The 27,365-nt window shown below is 45.6% G+C and overlaps 1 protein-coding gene across 1 annotated transcript in view; it reads left to right on the top strand.

Moving 5' to 3' along the window:
• The window catches only part of LOC146835060 (vitamin D3 hydroxylase-associated protein-like), an 824,670-nt gene that overhangs the window by 134,791 nt on the left and 662,514 nt on the right, over nt 1-27,365 (top strand). The window lies entirely within an intron of this gene.

Raw genomic sequence — 27,365 nt, 5'->3', positions numbered from 1 at the left:
CTTTTTTAAGTAAAAACTTCTCCTTCTCTTTATTTCATTGCTCCCAATCTGATTGCTATACCTGGAGAAGAAAGGAAGGACTATGTGGCATTTTTTTATGGTGACAAATCGTTTGGACTGCCATATGCAAGCAGAAGGCCCTCCCTGGCACAATTACTCTGCAGCCAAAGCTCAAGTGTCCCAAGATCTATTGCATTTGTGCCAGTGCTTAGTTTGTAAATAAATAAGTGCTGGGCCCAAAACTTGGCTCAAAATCCAAGTGCCGCTAAATATTAAGAATGCAGAGTTCCCAAACTGTGTATCTTTATTCCACATCATGCATTTTTTTTTACCTGTCACCCTTTACTTCCTGTCACCATGCACTCTTTACCGAACTCTTGCATGTTCTTTTTCTTCCACTGTTTTCTTCTTTCACACTGTAATTCGATCTTTTTCTTCCTCCTCCTTTCCCTGTATTGTTCTGGGTCAACTTTGATAATGGTCCATAAAAATGAGCACCGGTGGAACCCATCTGCCAACACCACCTCAAATTAAGCACTGGCAGTTGACCTGACCAACATCTGCTTTCGGTAAGGTGAAAAGAGGACAAGGGTGTCAATAGACAAAAGCTTTCAGTTAAGCACTGCTGTTGTTAATGGTAACTCATTTTAATCTTTTCCCGTGGTGGTATGGAAGGATGCAAAAGGATCTGATTACAAAGATAACAGATATAGGGGTGTCTGCCCAGCTACTGTACAGTCTCCTACTGCATTGCCAGAACTCTAGATGTTTTGTGAGGAATGAAGTGGTGTACAGAGCATTGCTTCATTAAAGTGAATGCATGGTATGTTATTATTTCAAGTTCTTATTGTTTTATCATACCATTTCCAACAGAATTTTATTGAACTTTATAAAAATATTATTCAATGAAGCTTCAATATGCCCTTACATTTCTGTACATTATTATCTATCCTATAAGCTCAGTTCTCCTGACTTGAAATGGGAATAATTTCCTCAACACATACTTCAACATAGGCATTCTACCCAAATTTTACCGTACGATTGCCAGTTTACAGCCCTTTAGGCCATCAACACTTCCCTTTCCTCGAATCCAACATAATTTCTAGTACAAACTACTGTGTTTACGCACCAATCCATTTTTACATCACACCTTTGGGTCAAATGGATTCTCATCTGTACCATGTTTCTGTGACTGTTTAATGTGGCTAGTTCCCTAGGGACAAGTTCTCCCTATGTAAACAGTAACACTGCAAAACGAAAAGTCAAGATGCACTCCTCAGATTAAATTAATTTTTTATCTTGTGCACCTTGCCATTTAACTGTGCTCCTACCTTACCTGCTCAGTGAGGTGTGATGTGACATTGGCTGGTCACAGCAGGTCACATCATTGTTGCCCTGTAATCTTCGGTGCCGGTCACGCGGGCATCTAAAGTTCAGCTTGGCCTGCTGTATCTGCTACCCAGTTGCTCCCTGTAAACAGGGCTGGGCTGGCCTGTTGCGAGTACCGGGCGTTTTCACAGGTGGGCTGTCAGGGTGGGGGCCGGTTTTAGACCACTGGGGGGCCGATTTTGCAGCATAGCTGCAATACCGGCCCCCAGCAACAAAAGGGGCACAAAGCTTTCTGCTAGCCCCTCAACACCCCTGTGGCCGGCCGAGCTCTCTGCCAGGGCTGGTTTTGGTTCTCAGTCTGGCCCTGACTGTAATGCTGCCACTTCCAGGCTCACGGATGCAGCACAGCAATTAGGGTGCTGGTGCATTTTTATATAGTGCTGTAGACTGCAGTACACCATCCGTCTGAGATGGACTGCACTTGGTGGTAGGCCCAGGCCACAAGCATGCAAAAGACAGGCAGAATTAATTATGCGTCACAACTATGTTTGTCTTGGGCACAAGCTGACTGAGCTGGCATGCCGGCTACAACAAAGTTACATAATTTCGCTAAACAAGAGAGAAGAAGAAGACTGGTGTACTGTGTACTCGAGTCCACTGTGCTGGTATAATGCCTGAAACTCCCACAAATGTTAGAGGCCGAGGAACTGGGAGGATAGATACATACCACAAATGTTATGTACTGTGCTTGCTAGTGCTACTGTGCCACTATGTGTAGAATTAATTTGTCGTACTGTTTTGCTAAGAGTATTTGTTACACTGTGCAAACACTTTCAGAGCGGCATGGCTAAATCATGTCTACTCTGTTGTCTGTTTCCAGCATTAACCTAAAACAGCAACAGGACAGAGCAGGCCCACGGCGCCCACCGAACCTCCACTTAGCATAGATTTTGACTGAGACAGACGGAGCACACATGTCACATATACAGCAACATAGCATTTTCCAAAGTAGGTAACTAAATCAATGGCATGCACAGCTGTCAGTCATACCACCACTACTACACTCGTGACTCGACACCTCCACTACACAGACATGTAGGTCTGCTGTGGTTGTTGTTGACTTGTTTACCTTTTATGCCACTCATGAAACGCCCTGAGTTATTCCATCAATCATCTCCGATCCTACTGACTGACTGCGAAGATATTATGTCATTGTGGTCATCATCATGGTGTTGTTCAACTCAGTCTGCAGTGTACCTAGTGAGTCCAGATTTTAGATTAAAAAATGCAATGGATCGGCCTGCAGTAGAAGTACAATTTTGTTACTAAACAACAAGAAGGTAAACATTGACTTGAGTCACTTTTAGTGTGTAGATTAAATATTAGTACACAATGAATTCACTTCATGCACAACAAACAACAACAACAAAAACACGAATCACTCAGAGTCAGCGTCCAATGCATGCCATCATTATTATCTGTTCCTTGTTCTCATCTTAAGTTAAGGGGCGGTCTCTCTCGGCTTTGAAAGGAGGATAGCTATAGTAGTCATCATGTTCCACTTCTGTTGGAGGGACTCGACGAGGCAACATTTTGTTTTACTTTTCACCATCCAATCATCATCTGGCTTGAGGGAAATGGATTTAGGGCGAGTCAGGAGGATGGAGCAGGATTCGGAGGAGTGGACTTAAGTTAAATGAACAGAGCTGCAACTCCAATATGGAAATAAAAATGACTAGACTACGGTGGTGATGAATTTGTTGTGATTCGAAGTTTCGAACCAGAAAGACAGAGACACACACAAATAAAAGTAAAATAAGGAAGTAAGAAAGTAAGAAGTTCAAAGCCTAGTTGTCAGGGAAATATAGCTCGTCCTCAAACTCGGGTGGTTCAACCAGAAGTAGGTAATCATCTAAGACATTACTTCCATCACCTAAGTCGATGTCCTCATCTTCCTGCGTTGATTCACGTATTTTGTAATTCAGTAATTCAGTGGTATAAAGTGCTGATTCATTTTGATCATGGTTAACCTCTCCACGTTTTTGGGCGAGAGACTGGTCCTTCTCACTGTTACAAAGGCACCAATTATTTCAAGAAAACTACTTTTTATGAGAGCCACTTCTGCCCTCGTCAAATTCTCACAAAAACTAGGAAAAAGAACTCCCTCAGAATTACTTAATATATATAAAGCAAAGTGCATGAGCATAGCAACCTACGGGGCAGGGATTTGGGGCCACTGTAACGTTTCTGAATTACAGAAAGTGGAAAACGCATTTTTTAGATACTTATTGGCTGTGCCGGGCTCTACATCTACATATGTCTGCCATGCTGAGATAGGAGTCCCCTATTTAACAGATATCAAAAAAATCCAACCCGCGATCCTGTGGCATCGTATATGGAAGTCAGAGACTAATCATCTTAATCAGTCAGTGCTTCAGGATGCACTTAAGCTGGATTATTTCCTTGATATAGAATGGATTAGATATGTGAGGGACTTCATGACAGACATTGGAAAACCTGAATATTTTAATAACCCATTTTCCATGTTAGTCGTCTCAGGGAAAGAATTTAAGAAATTTTGTTTGCACCATATGGAGAGGCTGAGATTTACAAGTGAAGTCACAAAATCGTCTGTCAGCTCTAACCTTATGATAACATCCTCCTTTGGTATGCAATTGTATTTACAAAATACTGAAAATGGTTATGATAGATTTGTTCTTACCCGATTCCGATTGAACACCTTTCATAGGTTGGTCACCTTTCCATCTGTTAATAATTGGTCTTAAAACTTACCAAACTGCCCATGTGACGCCATTTCTGAGCAATCAACAATTCATGCTATTTTGTTTTGTAAATTTTATAAAGACCTGAGAAGAAAATGGATAATTCCAATCTTGAAAATTTGGGGCATTCGCCAATGTCGTCCCGCTTTCATGGCTCTCCAATGTCTTGATAATGATTGCATAATTTTAAATGTCATTTTCTTTTTAAAAAATCTTATCAAACGTCGTAATAGCATAGCTTTAGACTCTCTTAACAATAGCGATAGTGTTTAAATATCATTGAACATACAGTAATTAACTACGCATAGATGATAAGCTGGAGTATTGTAATCATAAGATTCCAAACGTTGTTTTGGGGCTTGGTTTCCATGTGTGGGGGTGCCTCTGCCTTAGCAGGGCCCCTCTGCAGCTCTCAGAATCCATTCTCTGGGGCTGTTTGTGAATGCAGTCAAGCCATTTACTCTTAAGTGCATTATAACATTGCGGTAAATGCTAACTTTGGGATAGCTGCATCAAAACATGTTGTGTTTGGTGTCAAACGCTTGGAATCATACCCACACACCAGTAACTGGTGTGGGAGTATGATCCCACCCTTCTAGAGGGATAGACATGCACCTACTGTGGAAACGCGGTAGAATCCTGAAGAGCCCTGGCATCACAAAATGGATGCCACCAGTCACAGACACTTGGCTGCCCTCCTGCTGATGACCGAAACTCGCAGTGGAGGAGGCCCAACAATAGGCATCCCGTCACAGGGAGGTGTGACCACCTCCCAGACAGGGTTTAGTGTATTGGGGCTGGGTGGGTGCACTCCTAGAGTGCTTTGAAGTCCTGCACTGGGGGAGCAGTAGGCTCCTCCTTGCATACACCAGTTCAAACCGGCTCAGGGCCTACCTGCCCCAGCTCTGGCATAAAACTGGACAAAGGGAAGTGGGTGTAGCCACCCACTCCCCTGACCCTCACATAGGTGGGGTCATAGAGCTAGTCCCTCTCTTCCTTCCAGTATAAGTTAGGGAACCCTTGCCATTTCAAACTAGATACCCCTGGACGATGCTCTGAAGACGAATCCCGGACCTTCGACGTTCCACTACCTTTGGAAGACGGAAGAATCTCCCTTGGAATCAAGGAGTGACTCCCCTGCTTGGCAGGCACCAAATCTTGCAATAAATGGTCGCAAAGTCCATCGCTCCCGCCGGAGCCCGAAGTCCCTGCAGCCCAGGAAGAGGATTTCCTGACTTCTCCAAGGCCATTGAGAATCCACAGTGACGCTGAGGCAAGTGGACCCCACGAGTGATGAGGAACAGCAATCCCAGGATACAGTGCACTATTTTTGAGTGCAACCCCTTCACGACGTTCTACGAACCTGTGCTTTGGGCCATGTGTGGTCCAAGCCTCTAGCAAGAATCCCTCCAAAGATCAGAGGCCTACCCCATCCAGAGTTAAGTGGATCCTCCTGAGGCATCTTTGCGATCCCTTTCCGGTTGGCTTGTGGGTCCCCTGAATACTTTTCTACACTTCCAAAAGGCTCCTCTGATTGCTCCTGGCCTGCCCTGACTTACCCTTGCTGGGTGAGTCCCTCAGACCTTGCTGGTCTGCACCGTTGACTTTTTATCCTTTCCACAAGACTTGCTGTTACCAAGGCTTGTTGACTCCAATCTGGTCAACGACACCACAGTAAGCTGCAGATTTCGTGGGACACACTGAATCCAGCTCCTGGTTGTCGTCGACACCTCGTGGACCTCATTGCTGAAGAGTCAAGACACCCGTGGGACACCTGAAATCACCCGACGACTGTGGACATCCATCTTCCTTGCCCCGGGTCACTGCCAAGTGACTTTGAACACCGTCCCCTCTGCTTTCAGGTCTTCCTTCTTCTGAATCCAGCCTTGGATTCCACCGGACACTTCTCCTGTCTTCACAAGCAGCAAGTCTTCTTTGGCTCCCATTGAAACCGACACCGCGACCCGACACCCAAAGACACCTATGCACCCGGCTTCCCCGGGTGAGGTAACTCCAGCACTACGGTGCTCCTGTGGGTGTTGGCTCTATTACTACTTACCCTAAAAGTGACTTGTAGACTCTCCCGAAGTATCCTAAAACTCTTAATTTCCAATCGCGACTTGATCCATTGAAGTCAATAGGGATTTGCGGCTTTGTTCTCAAACTGCATGCGTCTTCCGTGGTTCCCTTACTTACCTGCCTTGGGTGGTTTCATGGTGCCCCAGCGCTTCTGAAGGCCCTAGGCCTCATCCCCTTGTAAGTCGTTATCCCTAAGTCTCTTTTAAGTATATGGTCAGGTACGCCCCTAGGGCCACAGCCATATTTGTGCTTAATTTATTGTGAAACGTTGATTATGCATATGTCCCTGACTTCTAATCTCATAAAGAGATTAGCAGAGAGTTGTTAGTAATAAATACATATATATTTGATATATATACCTGTGTGATGTCCTTTCATTTAGTGATTCAAGAGATTATAAGGTAAAACAAGCTGCTTTATATCCTCTAAAGACTTAGCCTGAAGGCTGCTCTCCACAGCTTCCACTAGGATAGCTTTCTTGAAAGGTTGTCTTAAACCTACTACCATAAGAGTCGAATTGTACTGGTGCAAGGTGTCTACTTTAACTAGTGAACAGCATATACCAGGCCAACTTCTCACATCTGTACTGCTCAAACAGACATTCAAGCATGTAATAAGTTGAGTTCCAACGTGTTGGCACCTCCTGGATGAGTGCTTTGACTGGCATTCTATACTCACGTTGAATGATCCTCAGCTGCTTCCCGGCTTTAAAAGAATGGCTGAAATGTGTGCATATTCTTCTGCATGTGGTCAGTAAGTTGCTAACTCAGGCTTCTTTTTTCTAAGCCTGGGCAAAGCACTACGCTACGCTCGCGTAGTTTGCGAAGTTCGCGCTACTTTGCACTACGCGAACTGCACGTAGCACAGTGCGAACACGCGTAGCGTAGTGTTGCGTAGTGCTGCGGTCATTTTTTGCTTGCTCGCGGTCCTCAACGTCAAGTTGGCGACCGCGAGCAAGCAAAATGACATCCCGGCGAGACTTTTTCCTTGTTCGCGATCAGCAACTGCAAGATGGCGATCGCGAGTATGGAAAATAAACCTCCCGGCGAGATTCCCAACGCGAGGAGGTCAGGTTTCTCATTGCGAGTGGTCGCGTATGCTCGCGACCGCTCGCGATGAGAAAGTACCAGTTCGCGTTGAGAAAGCTGAAGCTCGAGTAAAAATCTACTCGAGCAGCAGAAAACTACAGCTCGCACTGTGCAAGATGCCATTTTCAATGATTGCACAGTGCCGGTTGCTTGTCCGCACTGTGCAATCATTGAAAACGACATCTGGCACAGTGCGAACATGTTACTACGCAGTTCGCGAAGTGCTACGCGTAGCTCGCGTAGTGCGAACTTCACTTTGCGTAGCTTCGCGAAGTGCTACTTCGCGAACTACGCCCAGGCCTACTTTTTTCAGAAAGTCTTGAACAATAATGTTAATGCAGTGCGCCAAACACAGGACCCTGAAATAGGCACCATCCTCCATGGCCTTAACTATATTCCTGCCATTATCTGTGGCAACAAAACCAATGCTAAGCCCTCTTGGGCGCAGCCATTTCAAAGACCTTGCTGTTAAACTCTCCAAAATGTTTGCAGCAGTATGAGATTTCTCCATGGCGAACATGGATACAGTTGCAAGTTTCCGAGTACCATTAAAAATCTCAGCAGTGTCAACAACACCTGCTTCATGTATCTTTTCTCTAACCATGGCTTGGAAAAGGTTTATTTTTTCTCAATTTTAATGCTGCTTTTAACTCTGCTGTCATTACATGTATTGTCATTTGTGGGATCATTTTATTGTGTAATGTGACTTTCTGAATCGCTGCTTTTTTAGAACATTCGGAGTGTGTTATACTCCCTTTTCATTTGCACTTTGCACTTTGCACTTCCTCGAGGCCAGTTTGTTCTTAGAGGCCATTTTTGCCGTGCCTCGCGCCATTCGCGGTCAGCGCTCTAGTCGCTGCACGCCATCCTCACACAACCTTATTTAACGTGCTGTGCTTGGGCATGCAGCGCTTGGAAAAGGTTTATTTGTGCTAAATTTTAAAACTGCTTTTAACTCTGCTGTCATTACATGTATTGTCATATGTGGGATCATTTCATTGTGTAATGTGACTTTCTGAATCGCTGCTTTTTTAAAAGGTTCAGAGTGTGTTATACTCCCATTTCATTTTCACTTTGCACCTTCTCGAGGCTAGTTTGTTCTTAGCGGCCATTTTTGCCGTGCTTCGCGCCATTCGCGGTCAGCGCTCTAGTTGCTGCAGGCTGCACGCCGTCCTCATACAACCCTATTCAAAGGCCTCTACTCGGACGAGCAGAGGATGAGTGCAGCGGGTGCGCCCCGTCAGTGCCAAGTCGGCGGCCAAGGCCTGTTATGCTGCCCGATTTGGGCCGTCTGCTGGTAACGTACTCCAGTTATCGGGTGAGTTCCTAAAAACGCTTCGGCCTTCCTTATGTCCTTCACACAGCTGCAGCACTACACTCTTTAATTCTGATTTTGTTTGCACTGACTGCGGCTTTACTCCAACATTAGAGCTCTCTTCTAGCAATCTGCCTAACAAATCGTCGAGGGCTTCGCGTATTAGAGCTGCCCTTATTAATACTAGATCATTGAGGAAGCATCATGTGGACGTGTTCGATTTGGTCTCCGACAATTCATTAGATCTGTTGTTTGTTAGGGAGACTTGGCTGGATAATCGTCCAATCCTATTGTTGCGCTGGCTACACCTGCTGGCTATAGGCTTCACCGATTGGACCGCCCAGTTGGCAGAGGGGGTGGTTAAACCATTTTGCACAGGGATAACTGCTTCTTTATAGAGAAACCTTTAGCCTATGGGGTGAGTGTGAGGTTTTGGATTTTAGCATTCAGCTTTCAGCACATTTCACATTAGGTGGCTCCCTCATCTACCGTCCCCCTGGTCCGGCTAGCCACTTCCTTACATTTTGTGGGGATGCGGTAGCTGAGCGAGCACTGCGTTTCTCCCATTACATGGTTTTGGGAGACATGAATCTTCACCTCGATCAACTTGAGGCTAGAGACTCTGCTGATTTTTTGTCTCTCTCCAATTGGCTCAACTTTCTCAATGGGTCATCCATCATACTCATCAAGGGGGCCACATTTTAGATCCCATCTGTTCTAACGTTCCGATTCCGGTGGTCATGCCCTTTCCTGTTTCTTGGTCTGATCACTTCCTCATTTATTTTTCCTGGGAAGTCTCCCAGCCCGCTCGGCTGGCTCGCTGCCATCGCCCTCCGACATTTAGTAAAATTGACCCTCTCCAATTTAACAGTACTTTGGCTGCCTCTCGGCCCTCCCTTCAACAAGACCTGGAGGGGAATGTGACCAGGTTTACTGAATGGATTTCTGACTCGCTGTCCGCACTATCTTCACCATGCCAACCCAAGCTGGCGAGAGAAACCCCTTCTAAACCTTGGCTTTAATCAGAGCTGAAAGCCCTGAAACATGAGTGTAAGATATTGGAGAGGGCATGGCGTTCCAGCTGCTATTGTCCCATGGCGAAACACTTACTCAGATCCAAACAAAAAAGCTATTATGCTGCTATAGTGGTCGCTAAAAGCTGATACTTTACTACACCTATCGACCAGGCCAACAATAATTCAAAAGAAATTTTCTCTATTGTGCAAAGTTTTATGTCCCCCAGTGCCCAGGCACGCGCTGCACCATTCTCAGAGTCTTGGTGTAATACCCTTGCCAAGTTTTTTTGGGACAAAATTTGCACTATACAAGCTACTCTCTCCTCCTGTGCCACTGTGCTCACGGCTTCCCCTTCTGGTCAGCCTGCAGCTGGCCCTGCTTATACGCAGTCTACCTTTGTGCCAATAGATTTGTCTGGCACCCTTAAAATTCTTAAGGCTTTGAAGTCGGGTTCTCCAACTGATCCCTGTGCTGCGAGACTTCTAGCTGCTGCTGTGAACATTATCAATACCGAAGTTAATCAAATTATTAACATGTCTTTGCGGGAGGCTTTTGTTCCGATGTCCTGGAAGCAGGCACAAATTCTCCCTCTCCTTAAGAAGCTGTCTCTGGACCCGCTGATTCCTAGAAACTGCCGCCCAATCTCGCTTTTGCCGAGTCTGGCTAAGGTTTGTTAGAAGGTAGTCACAAATCAACTTACCAATTACGTTGAGGCCTCATGTTTGCTACACCCGGCACAATCTGGCTTCCGGGCCTCGTATAGCATCGAGTCGGCATTGCTAGAGGTGTCAGAGGCAATCCGTGAGTGTTTGGATGCCGGCGGGAGAGCCACCTTGGTTATGCTGGATCTCTCGGCAGCATTCAATACAGTGCCATACTCCCTGCTTTTTGATCGCCTCTCGGAGATTGGTATATACGGGTCTGTCTGGGGCTGGGTCCTTCCTGGAAGGCCGCGCGCAGCAGGTCTGGCTTCCACCGTGTGCCTCTGCTTCCAAGCAATTGGCCACGGGTGTCCCGCAGGGCTCATCCTTTGGTCCCCTTCTTTTTAACATCTATGTCATGAGAAGACATTAGGGGCTAAGGTGATGGCCTATGCTGATGACACCCAGCTTCTGTTCTTTTGGGGAAGGGATGATGACTTTCTGCTCAACACTGTCTTTCCTCTGTTTTTCACTGGCTCGCTCAGGCGCAGCTGAAGTGCAACAAAGAGATGTCCGAGGTCCTCTTGTATGGCGTATTTCCTGCTAACTTCAGAGAGAGGCTGTGTCCCCCGGGCTCCCCCTTGCCCAGTGCAGGGGGAAACTCGGCAAAAAATCTGGGGGTCTGGTTCAATGAGAACCTGACTTTTTCGACCCAGGTCAAGAAGCTGGTTGGGACCTGCTTCGGGACTCTGAAAGCTCTGAGGAAGTTTCTTCCTCTCCTTCAAAGATCTGCTAAAGAAACTGTGTTCCGCGCTTTGTTCTTGTCCCACCTGAACTATACGAATGCTCTTTATGTTGGCACCACGGCCTAACTCTTGAATAAAATGCAGGTAGTTCATAATTTGGCTGCCAGACTCTTGCTGGGTCTGTCTAGCAGGAGAAGTCTGCGCGCTCAATTGTGTTCTCTGCACTGGCTCCCGGTGGAGTCTCAAATAAAATTAAAAATTTTGGCCGTTGCCCATAGTGCTCTCCATGGCCTGGGACCTATCTACCTACAGAAGAGATTCGCTTTTTATAAACCAGTGAGACAGCTGTGTTCTTCTTCTCAACTTCTGGTGCAGACCCCTAGGTTAAACCGCCAAAGGCTCGATGGAGCTCTTTGCCCGGAAAGCGGCTCTGGCATGGAATGCACTGCCCCTGGTTCTACACGGCATTCATGATCCTGCGATCTTTAAGAAAAAGTTAAAAACCTTTCTCTTCTAGTTCTGCTTCTGTTTCCTTCTTCAAGTACACTCCGGGACACTCTGTTGAGTATCTGTGTGCGTTATAAATATATTTAACATAACATAACATAACCCCCACAAACGAGATCCAGTGTGCAGAGATGCACATGCAATCATTGGGTTGGCAACTGGTCCACATGTCTGTTGTCAGGCGGATATTGTGAAGTACACTCTGCTGCAAAGCATCTCCAAGCAATTCCAGCACATCGTGATGTAGTGCTAGAACAGCAACTCTGGTAAAATAGGAGCTGCTGGGAACCTTCCATTTTGGGCAGATGGCTGTCACAAATTCAAGAAATCCCACTCCTTCCACGAAAGAAAAAGGGAGAAGGTCCAGCGCTAACATTTTAGCCAGCTTCGCATTGTACAAACGTGGAGTTGGGTGGTTGTGTTCGTACTGCCCCTCCGACCTAAGCATGCTGACAATGGTAGGCTTGATTATTTTCCTTTCTGGTGCAGCTGATGCAGGTGACTTCTTGAACCCAGTTCGGCTCAACAACGTACTTTTTTTCATTGCAGTACTCTGTTGCCTTGGTGTCTCAGCCTGACTCTTACTACGGTGCCACTGAGATGTTGCTGAGGATGTGGGCGGTACCACTACACTGCTGGGGACAGGGCTACTTTGTGTACCAGAGGAAATGTCTCCCCCTTGTTCACCTTCCACCGCGATCATATCTTCTTCTACTTCTTCATCCACACCAACAGCAATGGGTGCAGTTTTACTTTTTAGGCTTTTAAGGTGTTCCTCCCACTGGATCAAGTGGTGTTTTTTCAGATGGGTTGTTTGGCCTCCGGTACCATAGTTTGCACCAAGCTTACCCCGAGTAACACTATGTCAACAAATTGAGCATATAGCAACGTTCTCCTCCTTACTGCTAACCGAAAAGAAGTTCCAAACTGGGAGGTGAACTTTCTTGTGCCTGGAATTTGGCTCTGTGCAGTACCACTACTACCTACTGAGGTGGTGGTTGTGCTGGATGTAGGTCCCTGCCGGGCCTTTGCAAATGCAAATATGGAAGCTGGAGGTGGTGTTGGTATTACCTCTCTCGGTGGTATCCGTGCCACATCCCTCTCAGCAATTTGGGATAGGGTAATAATGTCGGTCTCCATCGCCACTGGGACGGGAGTGATGTTCAGGATGACTGGCTCATCATCATCCCCCTCTTTTACATCTATGTCCATAACTCTAAGGCTTTCTGGAACCTTCCGTTTCCCTAGCCTTGTCTTGTAGCATGCCTCACTCTCAGACTGAGCTGGTGGCTTCCAAGTGGCATCTAGATCATCAGAAGGGGGCCTTGAAGAAGAAGTTGATGGACTAACCCTCTTTTTCCTTGCTGGGGATCTGCAGGAAGCTCGATTTTCTGAACTCCCCCTACTTCGGGAGGAACAACTACTATTGTGGGCTGTTGTTGTGGCTGTTGTTGCGGCGGTTGTTGCGGCTGTTTTTGCAGTTGTTGTTGCGGCTGTTGTTCCGGTTGTTGGTGCGGCTGTTGTTCCGGCTGTTGTTGCGGCTGTTATTACGGCTGTTGTTCTAGCTGTTTTTCCGGCTTTTGTTCCGGCTACTGTTGCCCACTTATCTGCTGAGTTTCCGCCTGTGTTGATTGAGTACTACTTTGCGATAATGACATTTCAAGATCACTGCTTGTTGGCGTTTGCACAAGTAGACTGGCTACCTCTGCAACACTCATGGGCTTGGGCCTAGGTTGGTGGGATGGGCCCGCTGCTGCGCAGGTGCTGCTCCCAGCTTGGTCCTCAGACACCGCAGATGCAGCCGTAATTTTTTGTTTCCCAAAAAACATAATGGCCGGCACACCAGTCTTGGTAAGTGGCAATGCCACTTCCTTCTTCTGTTCCTTCTTCTCACTGGCAACTTTCTTGGTACTGGAGGAACTGGTACCTTTCTTTGGGGCCATCTTCTTCCTTCTGATGTCAGCAGGACGCAGGTGCACAAGTTGCAGAGATGTCTGTGGTCACACATGGACGTGACGTGGTGTGCAGCAGGACTTCTGTCTGGCAGTACAACAGGTGATGATGACATCTCCTCCTCTGTCTTTTTGTGCACCTTAAAGCAAAGAAGCCAGGAGAAGAACATCAGTGAAATGTTGCATTTGTTGTTGTGGCTCAATTACTACTAGGACAAACAAACAAATATAATATATAACTTAGTGTGTGGTGGTCATTCTTGTTAGTGTTATATTATTACATTTTATTAACTCAGGTTAAGTTATTAAAAAAAACTGTGTAGCCATTTGTGAGACTTTGACAACAAGAGCTTTCATGGTATACTGTGTACACTCAGGAAGGATAGGAAAGAAAAAGAACAAAAACAAAAATAAAAATGTAATGGAAGTGGAACCTGTTTGGCATTAATTTGCTCATCACGTCATACAGGGAGCTGTAGCTGGCAAAGGGGATGGAAGCAATAAGCCAAGAGGAACATAGCAAAGACATGCAGGCTTATATGGCAAAAGCAGCACACTACTAAACTACCACCACAAAATGGCCACCAGCCACATGGTCACTCACAGTCACAACAAGCAAGAGGCCTGGAAAACAATGAACTCAAGCAGGCCTATAAGGCCTGACAAAGGAGGAATGCTAAACAATACAGCTTGAATGCAAAAATGCAAAATCAAAAATCCACAGGGCTAAAAGAGGTTGGAAAGTTACGCAACAACCACACCACACACACATCCAACAAAGGTATTTATTTCACAAAAAAGTGAAATACTCCCCAAAAAACACATTTTGCCATTCAATCCAATGCCATCCATGCCCTAAATGATGTTTACATTCGACAGACACCACAGACACAGTTGTTTCATGCACCCATGAGTAGCACTGGGCCTACTGGATGAAGGGCATATTGGCAGACTAGGCCACAAGCTTGCAGGCCTATGGAAAAAGCACACTGGCTGGCTCCACAAAATGGCCACCAGCCACATGGCCAGGCCACCCACAACAGGAGGAAAGGGAAGACAGACAATGCAGGCCTATGGTAAAAGCACACTGCCTGTCTTCAAAATGGCCACCAGTCACATGGCCAGGCCCACAACAACAAGAAGCCTAGGCCAAGATGAACAAAGGAAAGACATGCAGGCCTATATGGCAAAAGCAGCACACTACTATATTACCATCACAAAATGTCTACCAGCCACATGGTCACTCACAGTCACAACAAGCAGGAGGCCTGGAAAACAATGAATGCAAGCAGGCCTATATGGCCAGACATAGAAGGCATGCTAAACAACTTTAATACAAAAACGAAAATCCACAGGGCTAAACAAGGTTTGCAAGTTACACAACAACGACACCACACACACACATCCAACAAAGGCATTTATTTAACACACACCAAATAAGTGAAATACCCCAAAATATAAACATTTTGCAATTCAGTTTCAATGCCATCCATGCCCAAAATGATGTTTAAATTCAACAGACACCACAGAAACAGTTGTTTCATTTCATGCACCCATGAGTAGCTCTGGGCCTACTGGATGAAAGGCCTATTGGCAGACTAAGCCACAAGCTTGCAGGCCTATGTCAAAAAGCACACTGCCTGGCTTCAAAATGCCCGCCAGCCACATGGCCAGTCCGACAACAATAAGAAAGGGAAGACAGACAATGCAGGCCTATGGCCAAAGAACACTGCCTGGCTTCAAAATGGCCATCAGCCACATGACCAGGCCCACAACAAGAAGCCTAGGCCAAAAGGAACAAAGGAAACACATGCAGGCCTATATGGCAAAAGCAGCACACTTCTAAACTACCACCACAAAATGGCCACCAGCCGCATAGTCACTCACAGTCACAACAAGCAGGAGGCCTGGAAAACAATGAACTGAAATAGGCCTATAATGGCTAGACAAAGGAGGCATGCTAAACAACACAGCTTTAATGCAATAAAATGCAAAAACGAAAATCTGCAGGGCTAAACAAGGTGTGCAAGTTACACAACAACCACACACACACACACACACACACACTCACACAACAAAGGCATTTATTTAACACACCCCAAAAAAGTGAAATACCCCAAAAAATACACATTTTGCAATTCAATCCAATGCTATCCATGCCCTAAATGATGTTTAAATTCAACAGACACCACAGCAACAGTTGTTTCATGCACCCATGACTAGCTCTGGGCCTACTGGTTACACACAATATATATTTTTTTTAAATAATGAAAAGTACAAAAATTGTAGTTGCAGCAACTGCAATGCCCCAGTAAAACAAGCAACACCAATTTACTTGTAAAATCTCAAATCCAAAAGTCCTCAAATCCAAAAGTCCTCAAATCCATTGAAATATGATTCAGCAGACACAAAGGGTGATCCTTCCAGCTCCAAATCCAAATGAAAAGTGAACAGGACATGGACAAAGCACTGTGAGGAGCCTGCTGGACAGGAACAGGAAGTTGGAGACTCTGGGGCACTTCCTTCCCCTCCCAAAAAAAAAGTAAACAAAGAAAAAGGAGTCCTTGCACAAAAAAGTACAGCCAAATGTCAATCTGAGGAGGTTTTTTCATCCAAATCATAATTTTCGAGAAAGTTTTATGCTGCTCGAGAGATATCCTTCTCCAGATTGCAAATTTTGCATGTTCGGCAGCTTGAGCTTCACTGAACTTCCACCAGATGTCCGATCGCACACTCTCCCGGGATCGCAAGGCCGGCTAACAAAATCTCGTGGGGCATGCGAACGGATAGGAAAACTCATTTGCCCCCACTTTTTTTCTGATGTTAACACTGGTTTTTGGCTATAGTCTGGCTGGGTCGATGCTGATCAGGGCCCCAGCCTCTCTGTTCTCTCTAAACAACTTGGAGTGCATGTTAGATGCACTAGTGATTGGATACTGTGGTACCTTATGAGACCCTAGTATATGGTACCTTAGGTACCAAGGGCATAGGTACTTCACAGGCCTACCAGGGGCTGAAGCATGTATTATACCATCCCTGGGAAGCAGACTAACTCTGACACCACAGACCTGCTACTGAATCCTGGGTGAGGTAGTGTTAGCACTCCTCATAGAGATATAGGTTCCCTATATCTCACCATACACACACATATAAACCTATCAGTCACCCCTAAGGCAGGCCCTATCAATCCTGAGGGCAGGGTGCTTGGTTTCCATGTGAGGGGGTGCCTCTGCCTGAGCAGGGCCCCTATGCAGCCCTCAGAGTCTATTCTCTGTGGCTGTTTGTGGATGCGGTTAAACCATATACTCTTAAGTGCATTATAACCTAGCGGTAAATGCTAACTTTGGGATGGCTGCATCAAAACATGTTGTGTTTGGTGTCAAACGCTTTGGAATCATACCCCCACACCAGTAACTGGTGTGGGAGTATGATCCCACCCTTCTAGAGGGGTAGACATGTACCTACTGTGGAAACACGGTAGAATCCTGAAAGAGCCCTGGCATCACAAAATGAATGCCACCAGCGCAGACACTGGGCTGCCCTCCTGCTCCTGACCGAAACTCGCAGTGGAGGAGGCCCAACAATAGGCATCCTGTCACAGGGAGGTGTAACCACCTTCCAGACAGGGATTTAGTGTATTGGGGCTGGGTGGGTGTACTCCTACAGTGCTTTGAAGTCCTGCACTGGGGGAGCAGTAGGCTCCTCTGTGCATATGCCAGCTCAAACCGGTTCAGGGGCTACCAGCCCCTGCTCTGGTGCGAAACTGGACAAAGGGAAGTGGGTGTAACCACCCAACCCCTGACCCTTCCAGAGGAGTGATCATAGAGCAAGTCCCTCCCTTTCTTTTAGTATAAGATAGGGAACCCTTGCCATTGCAAACTAGATATCCCTGGATGACGCTCTATAAGAAGAATCCTGGACCTTCGATGTTCCACTACCTTTGGAAGACTGAAGAATCTCCCTTGGAGTCAAGGAGTGACTCCCCTGCTTGGCAGGCACCAAAACTTTGAATCAACGGTCGTAAACTTTCCCACTCCCGCCGGAGTCCGAAGTTCCTGCAGCCCCAAAAATAAATTTCCTGATTTCTCAACAGCCATCGTGAGTCCCCAGCAAAGCTGAGGCGAGTGGACCCCACGAGTGATGAGGAACAGCAATACCTGGGTACTGTGCACTACTGTTGAGTGCAATCCCTTCACAATGTTCTACAAACTTGTGCATTTGACCACGTATGTTCCAAGCCTCCTGCAGGATTTTCACCAAAAATCAGATGCCTATCTCGTCCCGAGTGACCGTGGGCTCCAGTGAAGTGAATCCTCCCGAGGCGTCTTTGCGATCCCTTGCCCATTGGCTGGTGGGTCCGCTGAAGACTTTTTCATCAAACCAAAGGGCTTCTCTGGTTTGCTCAGGCCTGCCCTGACTTACCCTTGCTGGGTGAGTTCCTCAGACCATGCTGGCCGGCACCGCTGACTTTCTTCACATTCCACGAGACTTGCTGTTGCCAAGGCTTGTTGGCTCCAATCCGGTTGCCGACACCTCAGTAAGCTGCAGACTTTGTGGGACACTCCAAATCCAGCTCCTGTCATTGTCGACGCTTCCTGGACCTCGTGGCTGAAGAGTCAAGACACCCATAAATCACGTGAAATCACACGACTACCGTGGGCATCCATCTTCCTGGTCCCCGGCCACTGGCAAGTGACTTTGAACACTGTCCCTTCTGCTTTCAGGTCTTCCTTCTTCTGAATCCAGTCTTGGATTCCACCGGACACTTCACAAGCAGCAAGTCTTCTTTGGCTTCCATTGAAAACGACGCAGCGACCCGACACCAAAAGACACCTATGCACCCGGCTTCCCTGGGTGAGGTAACTCGTGCACTCTGGTGCTCCTATGTGTGTTGGCTCTCAAACTACTTACCCTGTAAGTGACTTGCTTGTAGACTCTCCAGAAGTACCCTAAAACTTTAAAATTCCAACCGTGACTTGCTCCATTGAAGTCTATTGGGATCCTCGGCTGTGTTCTCACACTGCATGCCTCTCCCGTGGGTCCTTTACTTACCTGCCTTGGGTGGATTAGTGAGTCCCCAGCGCTTCTGAAGACCTTAGGCCTTCTCCCCTTGCAAGTCGATATCCTTATACCTCTTTTTTAGTATATGGTCTGGTACGCCCCTAGGGCCCCAGCCATATAAGTGCTTAAGTTGTTGTGAAACATTGATTTGTGCATATGTTCCTGACTTCTAATCTCATAAAGAGATTAGTAGAGTGTGTCTAGAAATAAATACATATATATTTTATATATATACCTGTGTGGTGTCTTTTCATTTGGTAATTCAAGAGATTATAAGGTAAAACAAGCTGCTTTACATTCCTCAGAGACCTTGCCTGAAGGCTGCTCTCCACAGCTACCACTAGGATAGCTTTCTTTAAAAAGGTTGTCTTAAACCTATCTACCATAAGAGTCAAATTGTACTGGTGCAAGGTGGCCACTTTAACTAGTGACCAGCCTATGCCATGCCAACTTCTCACAGCAGGGATCCCGGTAAGTCTCTACCGAACGCGCGAAAACACATTTTAAAAGCGCGAACAAAGGAAAATCTCTGCAACGCCACGGATCGCGGAGTTGCCAAAAATCCGCAAACTCCGCGAGCCGAGCGGATTTTACCGCCCAGTCTTAATGCAAACCAGCCTTGACGCTATCCCAATAGGAACAGTCTAGCCCGAACTTCCAGGCCAAGTCCAACTTGAACCGGAACACAAGCAAGTTAGACCAGTTTCACCCTTATTGCTGCTCTTCAGTCAGGTGTAGCTTGTTATAGAGGTACAATGAGCACCTGACCCAGGTCTAGGCATACCCGTGGCCACTTAGGCCATTACATTGACCACACAAAAGGCGATGGGAGGAATGCTTACAATAAGCAACCACTACCACTCGCTTGGATTGGCATTCCAACTCATCTCTCTTTTCCCCATCTTGCCACTTCATTTGGGATGCAGTCATAAGGAAATCAGTCTTGACCCTGCCCCATTAGGAAAAGTCCATTCCAAACTGCTAGGTAATGCCCTCCCTGAACCAGAAGATACGCAACCCCTGACTGTTTTTTCTTTACATAACTTTTGTGTCATTACCTCCTGCATTGCATGTATTGATTTCAAGTTGTCAATCTTCACTCAATCAATCAATCAATCAAGGGCTTGTAAAGCACGGCTACTCACCTGTGATGGTCTCAAGGCGCTGGGGGTAGGGGGCTGCTGGTCGCATTGGGTGGAGGATCATTTGAATAACCTTTTGTTGAGGTCCTTCCTCAACTGAGTCAGTGACGATGATTGCCGAGGTGCACGGGCAGGTCTTGGCGGCGAGGTAGGAGAACGATCTTCCTCCGGTTCTGGTCCTGTGGATGGAGGCGAGGGTGAGTTAGGAGGATCGGAGTTGTCTGGTGGGCACTTAGAATGTGAGGCAGTGGTTTGGGTACGCTGGTCCTTCGTCGTGTAGGGCTTTGTAGGCGTGGGTGAGGAGCTTAAAGGTGACTTGCTTGTTGACTGGGAGCCAGTTGAGTCGTCAGAGGTGTTGTGTGATATGACTGCGGCGGGGAAAGTCAAGGACCAGTCTGGCTGCAGCAATTTGGATGTTCTGTGGTTTCTTGAGCTGTTTCTGGGTGATGCCAGTTTAGAGGCGGTTGCTGTAGTCGAGTCTGCTGGTGATGAGTGCGTGGCGTGACCGTCTTTCTGGAATCTGTGGGGATCTATCTGAAAGTCTTTCGGAGCATGTGGAAGCAGGCTGAGGAGACTGCGTTGATTTGGCGGTTCATTGTGAGCGAACAGTCCAGTATAATGCCAAGGTTTCGTGTGTGGTCCGTTAGGGTGGGTGGGGCACCCAGAGCGGTTGGCCACCAGAAGTCGTCCCATGCCGACTTCAGGTGCAACTCTTTCAGCCCTGCCAAGTGCCACGCATCAGACATTAGAATAGTGAATTTTAGGCAATTCTCCGCATTACCACTAGTATAGGGGCATTGTCAGGCAATCAGCTGAGTCCATAAGCCAATTGCTTCCCTGCATCATGGCGGTCCTCTGCGATTTATTTATTTATTTAAACTGCCAGTAGAGTAGGACCTCGGAGCAGAAATGCTGTTCAGGCAACTGGCAACAAGTACCACCAGCCTCTTACTGCAAACTAAAGTGAGCCTGCTGTGTGGGTTCGCAAGTGTCCTGCAGGCTGCTGTCCTTCATAAAGTCCATTTTAATTCCAACTGTGTTCAGCGCCGACAGGTGGGTTCTCCTTTAACTAAAGAAATTCTGGGGCATATCATCAAGCACCGGCGATAATTATCGCTAAGCGCACTTATCGCCGGCTATCGTGGAATTTTATGGCTGATATAGCGTGCTATCAGCAACACTTATCTCAAAAACGATAAAATTCCTCGCGCTAACAGCCAAAAGTGAGATTATCGCTGGAAATCCAGCGATAATCTCACACATTTTGGCGTTAGCTTGCTGATAAGGCGGGGCAGACTTAGCCATTATATCCACCTTACATTGGATATAATGGCTGAGTCAGGGTGAAAGCAGGCGTAAGGAAAGTAGCGTTAACTGTGGTTAACGCTACTTTTCTTATCGCTATGCCTGTTAGCAGTTCCCTTGATAATTGGAGAAATGTCGGTTAGCGACATTTCTCCAGTTATTTTTGGGACGGAACGCCCACTTTGCATCTAACTTTGCATCTCATTAGAGATGCAAAGGTGGGCGTTATGGGAAAGGGAGCTAAAGCAAGGAATCACGCGTTAGCGTGACCTTGATAATTAAGCGATAAAATTATCGCTGCTTTTCGTCCGAAAACGGATGTTAAAGCGGCGATAATTTGTCATCGCCAACTTGCTGATATGATATGCCCCTCTATGCTGACGAGTTTGCATGCATTTCGCATATAACATTCTACAGTGAGTTGCAAATACAGGGGCAGATTTACAAGCCCCGTGCGCCACTTTTGCGCCGCCGTTGCGTCACTTTTCTGACGCAGCGGTGGCGCAAAGCTAGTGACATGCTGCGCCAGATTTACAACGTGATGCATCTAGGGAGATGCGTCACGTTGTAAAGCCCTGCGCCACATTAAACCCCCGTCAGGTTTAATGTATGCAGGGTGGGCGTTACGTCGGACAAAGCCTCGGAAAAGTGACGCAGTGAAATCTACAAGATTTCACGCAGTCACTTTTCCGACGCTGGTGCGTCAAATCCTTACGCCTGCTTCAAGCAGGCGTACGGCGTGACGCACCATGTTAGGGATAGGGCAGGTTGGAACAGTGCTGGAGTTGCGTCGCGCTTGCGACACAACTTCAGCACAGCGCCAACCTTACGCCGGCAAATGCATCACGCGGTGGCGCAAGGGCAAACTTGCGTGACGCATCATCCTTGGTGCATCCCTGCTGATTTGCAGGGATGCGCCAGGGAAAGTAAATCTGCCCCTTAGATGTTTATTACTACTAAAATAAACTACTGAAGGGTCTACGCTCGAAAATATACAGTAGTCATACTTTTGACCCTGCCAGAAATTAAATAAAAGAAATTAGCTCAATTGATGCAGGACTGCCACCTGGTGGTTCATTGTGTTCAGAAAATCTATGGCACAGATGGAAATGCGTAAATAAACAGCTTTGTTGAGGATTTGTAACTCAAATAATCGGTGGTATACCTTGCACGAGGGGACATATCTTAATTGGAAATGATCATCTGGTAGAAAACAAAAAAATGTGCGTATGTTAAAGGTAACATGTAAACCAGCACTGTCTGAAGATTGGTAGTCTTCTAATTATGGATGCTGCAAAGCCATGCATGAACAAATGAATCTGTAATTTCACACTCAAGGGCAGTCAGTGCCTTAGGAAATCTGTGTAGCTGGCCCACTTCCTAGCAAAGATTTTATCAAATTTCTAGTTAGGACCTTCTTAGGCTTTTGATTCAGATCGAAAAGATATTTTACCAGACACACCGATAGTGACTTTCAATGAATTAGGGCAATATTGATCCTAGTGACAGGATTACTAATATGGATCCGCAGCTCCTGGCTACCGAGCACACCTTGTGGGAGTTTTGAATGTGGACCTTGTATATGCTGCAGATATGTACAAAAATGAATGCGCAAGGTTCGCAGATTAGAAAGGCAAGAGGAGTTTTGAGATCACATCTTTCAATAACTGTCATGCTCAGAAGTGTGTGTACATAGTGGTCCGTATATGCCAGAAACAATACATAAGGTCTGCAACCAGAAAACTGAAGGAGAGGTGGAGAGAACATATTCGGAAACTTAAGACTAGAGATCTAGAGTAAGAGAGATAGACGGGATCACCCCGATCGGAAAAGAACAGGTGAGGTTGGGGAGGAGAGGAGGTTATATTGTGAAATCAGTACCACTGAGGGAAGCTTTTTGGATCAATATGTTAAGGATAATTACAATGGGGTTGCATCTTGATGGAGAACTACACACATTATTGTAACAAGATGCAACTAGGGGGCGCAAGAAGAGGGTGGCACCTGGTAGCGAAAGCCTCCCTGCAGGGAAGGGGGAGGGGGGGTGTCTCTAGGAATGTTAAAGATTGGAAAGTCTGTGAAGTCCACTATTTAGGAATATGAGTAGGAGGTATGGAATTTGTGGATATCTCTCAGGAGGAATGTGATAGTTGTATGATATATGTGAAGTAAAATACAGGATTGATGTGCATGTCTAAATGTTCTGGATACAGTAGTGAAGTGGTGAAGAGAAAGTATAACATATATATGTGGTGTGTGAGGTTCGATCCCATATGACGACAGTTGGGGTGGAGGGAAGTGAATGTTGGACCAAGATATAAGTGCCTCCCTATGTCAAGGCACAATCCCTGATTGCCTAAAGTCTGGTCGGGCCATCCCTATCCTTAAAAAAGACAACGGCAGACCAAACAGACCTAAATAACTTTTGTCCCATCTGCAACATACCAACTCTGGCAAAGATCTTTGAAAAATGTGCAATTGTCCAAATAAGTAGCCACATTTATCAGTTCCCTCTTCGTGACTGATTCCAATCAGGCTTTCACCCATGGCATAGCACTGAATTGGCCCTTGCACACATAGTGGATGATGCACTAAGGTACTAGATCAAAATTAATCTTGCCTCTTAATTCTCTGTGACCTATCTTCCACGTGTTATATGGTTAAGCATTACTACGTACTAGATCTATTGGATGCAGGATGGGAATCTCAGGTTCCATCCTAAAATGGTTCACCTCATTTCTCCACATCAACAAAGTCATGGTGTCATGGTAAATCAGTCCCTGTCTAAGACTGCTCCAGTCACATTAGGTGTTCCTCAGGGCTTCTCTTTCTCACAAACTCTCTTTAACTTGATCATATTGCCTCTAATAGAAATGCTGAATTCATCTAACATCCACTATCACTTGTATACTGATGATATCCAACTCTACTTGAAAGTCTCTTCCCCTAAAGACATTAGATCGCTCAACACAACTCACTACATACCCAAAGTTGCCTAACTTGCAACTACCTCAAACTTAACACACTTAAAATGTAATTCCTCCTAATCACCCTGCCCAATCAGTCTGCCGTCACTAATGAATGCAAGAAGCAATTAACATCCTTCAAATGCCTATCACAAGTTATTGATTCAGTATGATCACTGGGAATAACTCTTGATAAGGACCTTAAAATGCAGAAACACATCAGTGCTGCCACTAAAGGAGCAAACCATCAAATTAACATCTTAAGGAAATTAAAACCATTCCTCCTCTGCAATGACTTCAAGTCTGCCGTGCAAGCTCTGGTCATCCACTGGTTGGACTATGGAAGTGCTACCCTCTGCGTTCTGCCCAAAGGCAAAACAGGCCCGTTAAGGGCTTCCCTCAACTCTGCTGCAGGGCTCATCACAGAATCAAAAATAATCACATCACCCCTGATTTTAAACCCCTCAACTGGTTTCCCTATGAAGCAAGAATTCGACTGAAAATTGATTGCATTACCCACAAATCTCTACACTTCAATACCCCAAGCTACAGTAGCTTTAACTTTCGATAGGTCTTAGATCCTCTAGAAGCTCCAGCACTTTAATACTGAAACCTCAGAGATTCTTTTATAAGAACAGCGATAACAGAGCCGTTGGCATTGCACCATGAATTTAGAACTCCCTACCCCCAGATCTAAGGATGAAATCTTCAACCACATCCTTCAAGAAAGGAGTTAAACTATTACTCATGAGCAAATGTCCGCCCTACACCCTAGTTACTCCCTCTCCGAGTAATTCATACTTATCAACCACACCGGAAGATTACTGCTAGCCTGTTCCACTATTTTCCTTATGATTTCTCTGTGTCAACTCTGAGTGGACCCCACCATTGTTGGGGATGCTGCCTGTTGACTCCTTTACTGTGCTAGATTATGATTATGATAGTATGATCACTGCTTCCTTTTATGTTTTTGTCTTGCCTGATCTAATTGTTCAATTACGGAGATGATACCACCCTCAGCAGGGGTGTTATTTTAGACTGTTGTTTTCTAGTTTGTGTCACCCTTTTTACCCCTTAATTATTATTGTATTATCTTGTTTAATCTATTGATCACAACACTGAAAGGCCACCACCCTCTTATTGGGGTGTTGCAGTATCTTGTAATGCCTTATTTATTCTAAGGTTTGTACATGTTTCATTGCATACATTCTGGTTCCGGAGGTTGCAGAGATTACAATGAAAACATGGAATTCATGCAAAAACTCGGACTCCGCCACGTAGCGGAGTTAGCTACTGCACCCACAACCCTTTGATAAAACAACTTTACCTTTATATGCTAAAAAGCATATAACCAATTCACAAAAGTGAGCTTTGAAAAATATCAGGCAATGACGGAGGTGATGATTTTGGGGTGCCCTAACCTAGGAGGAGGACCAAGCAGATGCCTTGAACACAAAGAGAATATCATGCTGAACGGTTCAGTGGTGGTCCCATCCTCCTAGGACTATCCCAAGTAAAGTTATGGGCAAAAATACAATTTTAACCAAAGGCCCAGCAAAGCATTATGGGACGAGATACTAGAGTGCCGTGAATATTATAGTATCAGCTCTCATCTGAGCCCTGAGAGCGCTGCCGCTTGAGGAATGTTTTGATATTGGATACTATAATATTCACTGCACTCTAGAATCTTGTCCCATAATGCTTTGCAGGGCCTTTGGTTGGGATTGTATTTTTGCCCATAACTGTGCTTGGGGTGGTCCTAGGAGGATGGGACCACCACCGAATCGTTCAGCATAGTGTGCTCTTTCTGTTCAAGGCATCTGCTTGGTTCTCTCCCTAGGTTAGGCAGGAGCCGCAGGACCCCAAAATCATCACCTCTCTCACTGCTTGCTATATTTTCATTTTCACTTTTATGAGATGACTATATGCATTTTAGCATGTAATGATAGTTACGTGTTGTTTTACCAAAGGTATGTGAGGTTTCTGTTTTATTAATTGGGATGAGACGTACGGTTCAACTCCGCGGAATTCTGCGTAGTGGTACTGCGCCAACTTCCCCCACCCTGAAGTAGATAGTAGATGTGGATTAATTTTTTGGACTGTTTACAAAATGTAAATATGATATTCATAATTAGGTGGTGTCAGCATCAAAATTGCGGGCAGTCAAAATTTAGTTCTTTTTTAATGAGATTGGGCAATAGAGCAGTTGTGACATGAGAATGGTTTGTACTATGCTGAAAGATTTGGGACATTCCAATTTATGTGGAATTTCCCTAAGGAAATCAATGGTTCGTCAAGCTATGTTTGAGAGCTATAACCCAAGATATGGGTTGTTGGTTAGGTTAAAACACAGTAGTGTAATGGACTGGAGTAAGTGAGATCTATGGACGTGATATACAGGGTTTGATCCCTGATGTTGTGAGGTGATGCAGAGAAAGTTGAATTTTATTTTTATTTTATGTTATGGGTAAGATTTGCAATTTGGTTAAAAAGAGGGTTTGGTTTGCAATTTGGTTAAATAGAGGTACACTGTCATTGATTTGGAGTTCCCAAGAGAAATGTATTAGTCATACAAAGGTATACTTTAGGAGATTTAGTTCCATTGATGTGGACTTGGACATGCCAATAATGCATTACTGTAGTGGATTAGAGAAAATTAGATTCATTGGGTGACAAGAAGTGGGAGTGATGACTACTTCCTTTGGTTGAAAAATTGAAGTTTTGTAGTTTGAGCAATAAAGAGCAGGTATTTGCAATTTGCAACCTTACAGCCACTCACACAACCACTCACTTTCCATACAGCTACTCACACAGACACTCACTCACCCTTATTTACTAACACAGCCACTTATTCACTCATACAGCTACTCAAACACCCACTTAGTCACTGATAAAACCACTCACACACCCATTTAGTCACCCATACAGCTGCTCAACAGAACCATTCAGCTACTCACATAGACACTCAATCTCCAATTCAGCAACTCAGACAACCAATCATTTAACCAAACACCCTCTCAAACAGCAATACTGTCATTTAAACACACAGCCCCTCACCCATACAGCCACTCACACAGCTACTTAGTCGCCAATACGCCACTCATATATCCACTAACACACCCATATAGCCACTCACACAGCCACTCACTTACCCATACAGCCACTCTCACACCCAATCACTCACCAATACCGCCAGTCACACCCCCACTCCTACATCCATACAGTTATTCACACACCCACTTATTCACCAATATGGGTACTCACACCCCCACTTATTCATCTATACAGCCACTCACATACCCACTCACGCACCTATACAGCCACTCATACATCCATTCACACATGGATTCAGACAGTCACACAGCTACTCACATAACAGATGTTAGAAATAGTATCAGGTGAATGTCTTTTTGGGGGGTTAGACATTTCCATAT

Source organism: Triturus cristatus, chromosome 4_2 (genome assembly GCF_964204655.1).
Source record: "Triturus cristatus chromosome 4_2, aTriCri1.1, whole genome shotgun sequence".
In the NCBI taxonomy this organism is placed as follows: domain Eukaryota; kingdom Metazoa; phylum Chordata; class Amphibia; order Caudata; family Salamandridae; genus Triturus; species Triturus cristatus.
This window is presented reverse-complemented; position numbering and strand designations above follow the sequence as displayed.